The following is a 12,732-nucleotide window of genomic DNA, read 5'->3' on the forward strand; positions in this document are numbered from 1 at the left end:
GTGCTCTGGCAGTAATACTTACGGTGTATGTCCTTGTTCTGTAAAACTGATCCGATCCGTGTACGGAATCCGGAAGGTGCTCTGGCAGTAATACTTACGGTGTATGTCCTTGTTCTGTAAAACCGATCCGATCCGTGTACGGAATCCGGAAGGTGCTCTGGCAGTAATACTTACGGTGTATGTCCTTGTTCTGTAAAACCGATCCGATCCGTGTACGGAATCCGGAAGGTGCTCTGGCAGTAATACTTACGGTGTATGTCCTTGTTCTGTAAAACCGATCCGATCCGTGTACGGAATCCGGAAGGTGCTCTGGCAGTAATACTTACGGTGTATGTCCTTGTTCTGTAAAACCGATCCGATCCGTGTACGGAATCCGGAAGGTGCTCTGGCAGTAATACTTACGGTGTATGTCCTTGTTCTGTAAAACTGATCCGATCCGTGTACGGAATCCGGAAGGTGCTCTGGCAGTAATACTTACGGTGTATGTCCTTGTTCTGTAAAACTGATCCGATCCGTGTACGGAATCCGGAAGGTGCTCTGGCAGTAATACTTACGGTGTATATCCTTGTTCTGTAAAACCGATCCGATCCGTGTACGGAATCCGGAAGGTGCTCTGGCAGTAATACTTACGGTGTATGTCCTTGTTCTGTAAAACCGATCCGATCCGTGTACGGAATCCGGAAGGTGCTCTGGCAGTAATACTTACGGTGTATGTCCTTGTTCTGTAAAACTGATCCGATCCGTGTACGGAATCCGGAAGGTGCTCTGGCAGTAATACTTACGGTGTATGTCCTTGTTCTGTAAAACCGATCCGATCCGTGTACGGAATCCGGAAGGTGCTCTGGCAGTAATACTTACGGTGTATGTCCTTGTTCTGTAAAACTGATCCGATCCGTGTACGGAATCCGGAAGGTGCTCTGGCAGTAATACTTACGGTGTATGTCCTTGTTCTGTAAAACGATCCGATCCGTGTACGGAATCCGGAAGGTGCTCTGGCAGTAATACTTACGGTGTATGTCCTTGTTCTGTAAAACTGATCCGATCCGTGTACGGAATCCGGAAGGTGCTCTGGCAGTAATACTTACGGTGTATGTCCTTGTTCTGTAAAACTGATCCGATCCGTGTACGGAATCCGGAAGGTGCTCTGGCAGTAATACGTACGGTGTATCTCCTTGTTCTGTAAAACTGATCCGATCCGTGTACGGAATCCGGAAGGTGCTCTGGCAGTAATACTTACGGTGTATGTCCTTGTTCTGTAAAACCGATCCGATCCGTGTACGGAATCCGGAAGGTGCTCTGGCAGTAATACATACGGTGTATGTCCTTGTTCTGTAAAACCGATCCGATCCGTGTACGGAATCCGGAAGGTGCTCTGGCAGTAATACTTACGGTGTATATCCTTGTTCTGTAAAACTGATCCGATCCGTGTACGGAATCCGGAAGGTGCTCTGACAGTAATACTTACGGTGTATATCCTTGTTCTGTAAAACTGATCCGATCCGTGTACGGAATCCGGAAGGTGCTCTGGCAGTAATACTTACGGTGTATGTCCTTGTTCTGTAAAACCGATCCGATCCGTGTACGGAATCCGGAAGGTGCTCTGGCAGTAATACTTACGGTGTATGTCCTTGTTCTGTAAAACTGATCCGATCCGTGTACGGAATCCGGAAGGTGCTCTGGCAGTAATACTTACGGTGTATGTCCTTGTTCTGTAAAACCGATCCGATCCGTGTACGGAATCCGGAAGGTGCTCTGGCAGTAATACTTACGGTGTATGTCCTTGTTCTGTAAAACTGATCCGATCCGTGTACGGAATCCGGAAGGTGCTCTGGCAGTAATACTTACGGTGTATGTCCTTGTTCTGTAAAACCGATCCGATCCGTGTACGGAATCCGGAAGGTGCTCTGGCAGTAATACTTACGGTGTATGTCCTTGTTCTGTAAAACCGATCCGATCCGTGTACGGAATCCGGAAGGTGCTCTGGCAGTAATACTTACGGTGTATGTCCTTGTTCTGTAAAACTGATCCGATCCGTGTACGGAATCCGGAAGGTGCTCTGGCAGTAATACTAACGGCGTATGTCCTTGTTCTGTAAAACCGATCCGATCCGTGTACGGAATCCGGAAGGTGCTCTGGCAGTAATACTTACGGTGTATGTCCTTGTTCTGTAAAACTGATCCGATCCGTGTACGGAATCCGGAAGGTGCTCTGGCAGTAATACTTACGGTGTATGTCCTTGTTCTGTAAAACCGATCCGATCCGTGTACGGAATCCGGAAGGTGCTCTGGCAGTAATACTTACGGTGTATGTCCTTGTTCTGTAAAACCGATCCGATCCGTGTACGGAATCCGGAAGGTGCTCTGGCAGTAATACTTACGGTGTATGTCCTTGTTCTGTAAAACTGATCCGATCCGTGTACGGAATCCGGAAGGTGCTCTGGCAGTAATACTTACGGTGTATGTCCTTGTTCTGTAAAACTGATCCGATCCGTGTACGGAATCCGGAAGGTGCTCTGGCAGTAATACTTACGGCGTATGTCCTTGTTCTGTAAAACTGATCCGATCCGTGTACGGAATCCGGAAGGTGCTCTGGCAGTAATACTTACGGTGTATGTCCTTGTTCTGTAAAACCGATCCGATCCGTGTACGGAATCCGGAAGGTGCTCTGGCAGTAATACATACGGCGTATGTCCTTGTTCTGTAAAACCGATCCGATCCGTGTACGGAATCCGGAAGGTGCTCTGGCAGTAATACTTACGGTGTATGTCCTTGTTCTGTAAAACTGATCCGATCCGTGTACGGAATCCGGAAGGTGCTCTGGCAGTAATACTTACGGTGTATGTCCTTGTTCTGTAAAACCGATCCGATCCGTGTACGGAATCCGGAAGGTGCTCTGGCAGTAATACTTACGGTGTATGTCCTTGTTCTGTAAAACCGATCCGATCCGTGTACGGAATCCGGAAGGTGCTCTGGCAGTAATACTTACGGTGTATGTCCTTGTTCTGTAAAACTGATCCGATCCGTGTACGGAGGGGAAGGATAGCCTAAATAGTATATACATGCTTGCGTTTTTTTTCTGATATTCACAGTTTTTAATGTAATTTTCCGGGAGGAATGCCTAAGTACCCAGAGAAAAACCTCCGGCTTACGGTCACCTGCCGTCTGCATTACATTTGATCCGAACTCGCGACTCAGATATGGAAGAGTTGTTGCAATGTTCATATACATTGTGTATATATACAGTATCGTGTAAAAGTATTCGTAATTGTTATTTTCCCCATACAAATATCTATGGATGGATTTTGACCAAATCTGGTATTATTTGACATAATTATCTACACTTTCAGCTTATAATATTTGCATTATTTCCCAATGTTTTCCCAATATTTTTGTGCACCGCTAAAACTGCATGACGTCGTTTCCTTCTTTGTACTTACCAAAATGGTAATGAAAAGGTTTTGCTTGGTATTAAAACATGGTTATATCAAAAAGTCACTCCGTCATCGCAGCCCCTAAACAATTTCTCATTTAAAATGGGCCACAGAGATATCTAAGATACAATATTTGAGTGAGAAAAACCTTAATTAACTATCTATCTAATGAAATAAGATACCCTTCTAGTTTAGTAAGTTTACCTACCACTGGTTTTGATATTATGTTAGTGATCATTGTAAGTCGTTCCCTTCTTTGTACTTACCAAGATGGCAACGAAAAGGTTTTGCTTGGTATTAAATCAAGGATATATCTAAAACTACGTAAAGGGAATAGGGAAATAATATAATCTAAGAAAAAAATGTAAAAAAACCAACAAAAAACAAAAAAATGCATCGAATATACATGTATAGGGGAAAAGTAACAATTACGAAAACATTTGGCGTGATGTTACTGCATGTATGTCGGCACACTATTTGAGTATATCTAATGCCTCCGTTGTAATTAATTCACGTAGTCAGTTTTATTTTTGTTGGTGCTACATGTATAAAGTTTAATGATCATTATGAAATATTTTAATAGTGATATTTCCGTATGACTATAGTTAGGAAGGATTTTTACATACTTAAACTTAAGAAAGAACACTTACCTGAAATCAAGCGTGCTCGTAGTCAGTGCAGAATGCGTCTGGCGTTTTTAGACCATACTTAATTTGGCTTTAAACACGACGGACATACATAATTTTTGTATCCCTACTAACGACTGTATTACTCACCTAGACTTTATTTACTGTTTTCAGACATTTTAAAGGTGGCCTTTTCTTAATTCTAACGAAATGAAAGCACAATGTTCACAACCAGTGGAACACCGACTGAATGTCTCTGTAATGATACAGGAAGTAACGGAACTAGAATCTTTTCTGAACCGATCAGACAAATAAGCAAGGACTTAGGATGCAGGTAAAACAGTGAATATCTTACCTATGTCAAACTGTATTTTACTCTCTCGCTTCATGAGTAGCTATTTCCGGTGTACCGTGATAGACGGTAAAATGAATGTGTTGATGTCTATGCATACGCATAATATGTAAGATTTAAAGGTGTGTTCAATATCCTGACATCATAATTGTACAATCGATATATGGTTGTGTAATTTTCAAGCGGTGAAATGTTGCATTTGGATATCTCAAAGTTTATTAGGCCGATTTTCGCCGGTACTAGACGGCATGTTTTTACTTGCCGATCAGTATGTACACTTCCGGATCCGATGATGCAGTGTTGACTATCTCCTAAGTGAAAAGTTATCAGGTAAATGTTTAAAACTTTAGTCATATTAAACAAGATTTAATATAGAGAAAATATGCGATAGAGTAGCTTTGTGTCCTATCCGATCTGCCATTCTCTCGCTCGACTAGTACCTATATCCGGATTCGTACCTATACACAGAACACGTACTTGAACAATAGTCCAAATAAAGCACTGGTGACAACAAAAGATTAAATCATAGTCATGTTTTAATACAGTCTAGTGTACACAGGGATCTGAGAGAATTAGTCACAGTTTATATATGTTTGAACCTATCCTGGTGTACACAGGGATCTGAAAATTAGTTACAGTTTATATATATTTGGACCTATCCTGGTGTACACAGGAATCTGATGATTTGTTACAGTTTATATATATTTGGACCTATCCTTGTGTACACAGGGATCTGAAAATAAGTAATAGTTTATATATATTTGGATCTATCCTGGTGTACACAGGGATCTAAGAATTAGTTACAGTTCATATATATTTGAACCTATCCTAATATACACAGAGATCTGAAAATTAGTTACATTATATATATATATATATATATATAATTGGACCTATCCCAATGTCACAGGGATCTAGAAATTAGTTCACCAGGACGAAAACTTTAGCCATACTTTGATTTATCGGCAAAACAATTGTATTTCCTGCAATTCTTCACAACATGGTTATCACGTAATCCGCCCGATACCCAGTGATTTCTCACATGTAATTTATTTGTATTTATCACGTAATCCGCCCAATACCCAGTGATTTCTCACGTGTAATATATTTGTTTATGTCATTAAGGGAATCAATCTGATTTGACAAAATCCCATAAGAGGTCATGTTCGGATGACCTTTATTCCACCTGTACATCAAATTTTTTTCTACACCTTGCTACATCATTTGAAAACGCTATTTCGTCCCAGTATACATATATACATGTAATTAACTTTGTTGTGCTCTTTGGGGGAGATGATTACGTACATGAAACTAATTCTGACAGCTTTTTCAAACTGTTCGTCACCAGACAAGATTCTGGCAGCAACAATTTGATTGGCCATTTCCAAAGGTCACCAGAACGTAACCCCTAATGGGATGTTGTCAGATCCTCTTATTACACGTAGTGATAATTAATATCTGTATTTTAACCAGATGTAGGGAAATATAACGTGGAGCGATAAGATATATGAAATGAAATTTCATTTAAGATCGTACATATCATAAAGAAGAGGCCCAAGGACCTAATCGGTCATCTGAATACCTTTGCAACTGGCATATAGGAAATTTATTAGATATGATATCTTGGTGAACATCTTGGATTTCGGATCGACCCAAATAATAATAATACGTTGTTAGGACCATGGCTGAATCATTTTAGCCAAATTTCAGCCAAATCGCACGTGCAGCAATTGAGAAGAAGGTCAAAATATGTTTTCAAGATGGCGATTGCGGCGGCCATCTTAGATTTCGGATTGACCCGAAAAATAACAGCACTTTGTCGGGGTCATTTCAGGATCATTTAAAGCAAGTTGCAGCCATGACGACGGACGTCACAAAGCATGATGACTATAGCTCATCGTTCTGGTCAAATAACCTAAAATGTCACAACAACAGAAGATGGTATTATGAATGTTTATTTTTATTATATACACACAATATTAACAACGTTGTTAAATACAGTACAAAGCACCTGCTTATGACAAGATTGTCATGTTCTTGCATTAAATGTATACTGTTTGTGTACCATTGGCTTTAACAAATACTGAAGACAAATGAAACTGAAATATTGAATGGCAAATTCTCAAAGAATATGACACAACCTAACATATACTCCTAAAGTTATATAAATAAAACATTTATCTTATTCTTATAAATCAAATCTAACATAAACTCCCAGTATCAAGTTATATACAGAATACATACATTTTATAGATCAAATCCAACATAAACTACCAGTATAAAAATCATATACATAATACAATGTATATACATTTTATTGATCAAATCTAACATATACTCCCAGTACCAAGTTATATACAGAATATGTACATTTTATAGATCAAATGTAACATTTACTCTCAGTATAAAATTCATCGACATAATACATATTTCTACAGACCTCTCTTTCATACGAGTAATTTTGAATACATACCATTTAATTACACACTTAGCATATTCAGCATTTATACATTAAATGCAGAGAAAATCTGTCTTCGTATATTTTAGAGAGCATCCAAAATATGACATCATTAAATTATAGCTATGCATATGTAGAAACACACTATGCAATATACCTCTCGGATAGAGACACTTTCTTAAACTTAATCAGCTGATTGCGAGCGTCAGATTATCAAGTCAGAGGACCAGAGTTCGATTCCTAGAGGAGCCAATGATTACATTTCTATAAAATCTAGCATTGTGTTACACATACAAGGTAATTTTAGAATATCGGTTTGAGCTTGAATTACAATAAAATGTATGCCAGCAATGTCACAAAGATAACGCATAGATGTATAATCTATTGTATGTCTTTGGTTCATACGACAAATCTATTGGAGAAACCGGTTTAAAATGTCAGTCAAAATATTGAAATAATATAAATGTACAACTCAGACCCATACCTACTCAAACCTTCTGTCATTTTCGTACGACTTCTCTCGTCATGCAATGCTGTTAGTACTTATACGAGTTGTCTCCCTTGTACCGCAAACAAAATCTGATTCCGATATTTAGCGATGTCCTTTCATTACACTAGTTAAAACGCTAACGACTATCTGTTATGTCTTAAAAAAGAAGAGAACTTGTTGTTCGAGAGCAAAATAAATGATTTTAAAGTCTTGATTTTTTTAACTCTTCTTTTTTCATACAACCAAAGCAAAAAAAAAAATTATTTCAATCAAAAAAAAAAAAAAAATAAAAAAAAATAAATAAATAAATAAACAAAAAAATTCTGAATAGCTTACACATCGTCTTTCATATTGTAGTCGTAATTTTTATAAAAAAAAATTTTTTATTGAACCAAAGTGAAATATATATGTGTTTAGCTCTTCAAAAAACGAAAATATAAAAACCTAAAACAACTTTGCTGAATTATCAAAACATTGTATTTTATTTTGTTTAAATGACTGGTTTATACGTAACATATCAATTATTGTACAAACAAGAAAAATAGTATCATTCAATGTTACTCATTATTTTAAATATATATATTACATAATACTCTGTTGCTGTGTATTGATTGATTGATCTGACTTAACGTCCTAGTTTGTGACCCGCACTCGGACGTCGTCGAGGACACCCCTAGAGGCGCAGCTCGAAGTCGTTCGGTGAAATCGGGACTATAAACTCGACAATGGATCGATTGTCCTCTGGAAAATACTTAATTTTATCGTGGAATGTATATATGATTGTTTAATATGATTTGTGATGATTATTTGTGTATACTTACAAGTGTGAATGGTATTGTTTTTATTTAGAAAACACTCCCAGAAGATGTTCATACAAAGGGTTCCTCTCTCCCAGTTCCAGTCTCTCCGTGTTTTCCTTCGCCAAGTCTAAAACAGATCTCCCCTCCCCGTCCAGTAACGTTTTAATATTGTGATGTTGATGTAATGATTCTAAGTGTTTACTCACAACATTCTCCACCTCAATAAATAAGTCTACATCTGTTGTATATCTAGCTATATAATGTAGACAATGACGGCCGTCCCTATCTCTACACGCCGTCATGGCGGGGTAAGACCTACAAATATACAAACACAAAGCCTTTTGTCCCCACATACAACTCACATGTAACACAGTCTCCCCGTCACGGTTCACTAACTTACACATGTACTGACTACACACACAATCTATATGTACCAAAGAACCGTCTACTCTCAGACATTGGTGTCTACACAAACATTTAAGTACAGTTTTTTCTACTGTCTGGAACATAGAACAGTTTCCTGTCTCCGCCGCCTCATGGAGCGGTGTTTGTCCCAACACATCAGTACCATGTACGAGGTCAGGGTAATCTTTACACAAGTCTGCTACTATAGATTCTCTCTGTAACACACACGCCACATGTAGGACATTCCTACCTAACACTCCCTAACCATCCCTCCCTGTAGGAGTGACACCATACTGTCGTACTGTATTGTACAGGTCCATACTCCCTCCCCTCACTACATCCACACATTGTGTCCTCGTCAGGTTTGACCCCGACACTGAGCAGATACATACCACACTCTGATGATCCAGACCCACATGCTTCATTTAACAATTTCTGTTTCATCTCATCATTCAAGTAAACAACAATTTCCTTGAGTATATCTAGATCTCCCTCACCAAACCTCGACCTCTTGTAATCAATCTCCACCAATCTGTGTCCTCGTCAGGTTTCACACCATTTTTCAATAGATACAAAGCTATTTCAGCTGATCCAGCCAAACATGCTTTATTCAATATGTTGAGTTTATTAACCTTTTTCTCATTCAAATACTTATCAAATATCTCAACAAATTCTTTCCACACATCTAGAGAACCAATCACAGTTTCATAATCATACTTCTTCACACTCTCAAACTCTCGGAGCAAACGTTCACACAAATCATTGTAATGACCAGGTGATATGACAACCATGTCTGTAGATGTTTTTACAGTTGTTAGATAACTAAGAGCTTTTCTTGGACAATGTTTTATGTAGCCAACAGGTGTTTTCTTTCCATACAACAGAGCTACTGTGACATATATAGAATCATGATGAAATCTGTACACTTCCTCACCAGACCAATTGTTTCTCCTTCCTTACCAAAAATCCTAATAGCTTATCTAAACTCTCTCTTACAAAATCTACTTTCTCCTCATACTCCCTTTTTGTCCTATCCTCACTATTAACCAGTTTAATCCTAAATGCTTGTTCTAACAATGTTTTGTCTACTTTATCCCCATTTGGGTCAAGATCATTTAACTTTATTTCCCCATCATTGAGGAAGAGAAACAGAATGGCAGAACATTCTGGTAAATTTGACAGAGCTTGTATGAAAAATTTAACTGGTTTCTCGAAAAAATTGCTGCTCGTTTTTTCTGTAATTCAACAGAATTATAGAAAAGCTGACAACATTGAGGGAATCCAATATGAGTTGCATAACCTAGAATTTTTTTCTCTTCTTCCTCTGTCCATGTCAGATTTGTTGGGGTGTACATTGCTAATAGTTTTTGTTTTTCTTCCTTGATTTTGTACTCATTTGAGCTAAGATCAATAATGTTGTCTTTCATAAAAACTGTCCCTAGAGATTTTCCTTCCAAAACATTAAATATTTCATTTCGAATGGTGATAAGTAAGTAATTTGTCTGGTTTTGTTTACTAACAAAAAGTGTTTCTACATGTTTAAGCCTTTTGTTCCACTCTTGCACATCCAATCGACCAATATCTCTCTCACCAAATATGTCATCAATAATACAAGCAACATCAGAATGTGGAGCTAGTAAATCCAATTTCTCAATTTTATGAAGCTGAAGTGGCGTTCTGCATTGCTGCTCCTCTATAAGCCAATTTAAAATTTGGAAGGCAGTAGACGTTTTTCCGTCCCCTGTGTTCCCCTTGATCACTAAAACTCTGTTCTTTCGGAGCTTGTCTTGAGCATCATGGTAAGCTTGAGTCGGCATGATTTTTTTTTCTTTTTCTGTCTTGATCATGTTTCTAGTTGATTCTAATAAAGAAAAAAAATAACAGCTTGTAAAAGTTGCTGAAATTGTCACAATATAAAATTGTATTGTTGAGTCAAGGATTGTTTATTACTCTTGAATACCTTTACATCCTCACGCTGTATTAACATATAATAAATACATCAATGTATACGCCGAGAAGACTCACCTATTACAGGTAAAAGGTCAGAATGAATCTCTGTAAAATAATAAAAAAATAACATTTTACATGTAGGTATGATTCAGTTATATATATACTCTTCTATTTTTTTTCACACAACTTGTCTTGTCTACGATATTGTTGCACTCTGTTTCAATGCCAAATATATGTACCATATTCGACCAAATAAGCGTTCAGGGCAGTTGAAAATGAATGAGGGGCTCAGAGCACATGTATCGCTCACCTGGTATGTTAAACAAAGCAAATCCATAAGTACAGGGTTTGGATCCTTTTAGTTTAACATGCCAGCTTTGTTAGTGGATGAAAGCCATAGTACCCACAGAAAAACCACAGTACCTGACAAATCCCAACATGGGATTCAAACTCGCGATCCAGAGGTGGAGGGCTTGTGGTAATTATGTAGAAACATTTTAATCGCTCAGCCACCACATATAAAAATATATATAGACTATTAGATTGTATCACATAAATGCAGCCATGTCATATGGTCATGTCATCAATATCGTAAGACACATGTGTTATAGCATTATTATGACGTCACATGCAGTTTTGACGTCATATATAATTTGACGTCATAATTTATATATGACGTCGCATGATTGTCTCAGTAGATGGAAACGTCACATCCGAACCAGATTTCTACTGTTTTAAATAAAGACAAAATTAAAAGTTTCACTTATATTTCTCTTAATAAAAATTATGTGATAAGTAGAATATTACACTCGTAATATGAAATTTATCAAACTCTTGAATAATTTGATGCCACCATGCAGCCTAAAGGCTCGTAGCATATCAAATTAGTGAACCCGTTTGATAAATGTCATATTATATAGCCACTCATGTAAGATCCTCTATTTAAGATTTTCTTTTTAACTAATTTCTGACAGACCTAACTCCTACTAGTCCAGGGCCAAAATTCATACAACTGTTGTCTTTGCCCCAAAGATGTTTTTGGCCTGAACTCTATGATTATTAGCAAAATCAAGAGAATTTACCTCTATTTCCCCAATTTGATTCCATTTTTCCTGCCCCAGGGCGGTCAGAGCCAAGATTTATATAAACACTGTTTCCCTTCCCCAAGCATGTTCCTGGCCAAACTAGTATACAATCCATGTAGAACTATATGACTAGTAGCAATTTAAAGAATTTACCTCTATTATCCCTATTGGACCCCATGCCCACCACTCCTGCCTCCGGGGTTCAGACCCTTGATTTATATAAACTCTTTTCCCCTTCCCCAATAATGTTTCTGGCCAAAAAAGGATATAATCCAAGTAGAACTGCTAATTATAGCGCTCAGCATACAGAAAATAGGACAACTGGTTCGCCCGTTGTCAGTATAATGTGACCCGGTTTGGTGTATTGCTCGGTGTCTTCAGCATGTTTCAGTGATATAAAAAGGTCAAGAGTTCCACTTTACAAGAAGACACAACACGAATATACCGCAGCCTCCCAAAACATGCACTTCATACAATATACAAGTTGCACACCACATACATGGGAGGCAGTTCTTATATGACCCTGGCTGTTAATAAGACGTTAATTAATCAAACAAACAAACAAACAAAATGTAGATTTATGCCTAGTAGTGATTTAAAGGAAATGTTGGCGGATGGACGGATAGACGATGGATGCTGCATCATGGTATAAGCACACCGGTCCCTCTGGCCTGGTGAGCTAAAAATCCCTTGTTTTTATTATTAATGCATATATCTCTGTATTACAATATTTAGCCATATGACTAGTTACATTACATTATTTCTGTATTACAATATCTTGCTATATGACTAGTTACATTACATTATTTCTGTATTACAATATCTTGCCATATGACTAGTTACATTACATTACATTATTTCTGTATTACAATATCTAGCCATATGACTAGTTACATTACATTATTTCTGTATTACAATATCTTGCCATATGACTACATACATTACATTAACTACTAATTAATAACTGAGAACGCTCAATATTGCTTTATCATATCCAAAGTTTCACCTGTGAAACTTACTTTGGGAGTGACTTGAGCTTGCTGCACATGGATCTGCGGCAGGAGGACCACCTAGAAAACAAGAAACATAATATGATTCTCAAGATTCCTAACATTTCAGTACATGAACATGTTTTG

General features: G+C 37.9%; 1 protein-coding gene and 1 pseudogene across 4 annotated transcripts in view; both read right to left on the reverse strand.

The window, feature by feature from the left end:
• The window catches only part of LOC138306390 (uncharacterized), a 256,651-nt gene that overhangs the window by 224,157 nt on the left and 19,762 nt on the right, over positions 1-12,732 (reverse strand). The window lies entirely within an intron of this gene.
• LOC138306380 (uncharacterized) lies at positions 6,351-10,944 on the reverse strand (annotated as a pseudogene).

Source organism: Argopecten irradians, chromosome 13 (genome assembly GCF_041381155.1).
Source record: "Argopecten irradians isolate NY chromosome 13, Ai_NY, whole genome shotgun sequence".
NCBI lineage: Eukaryota > Metazoa > Mollusca > Bivalvia > Pectinida > Pectinidae > Argopecten > Argopecten irradians.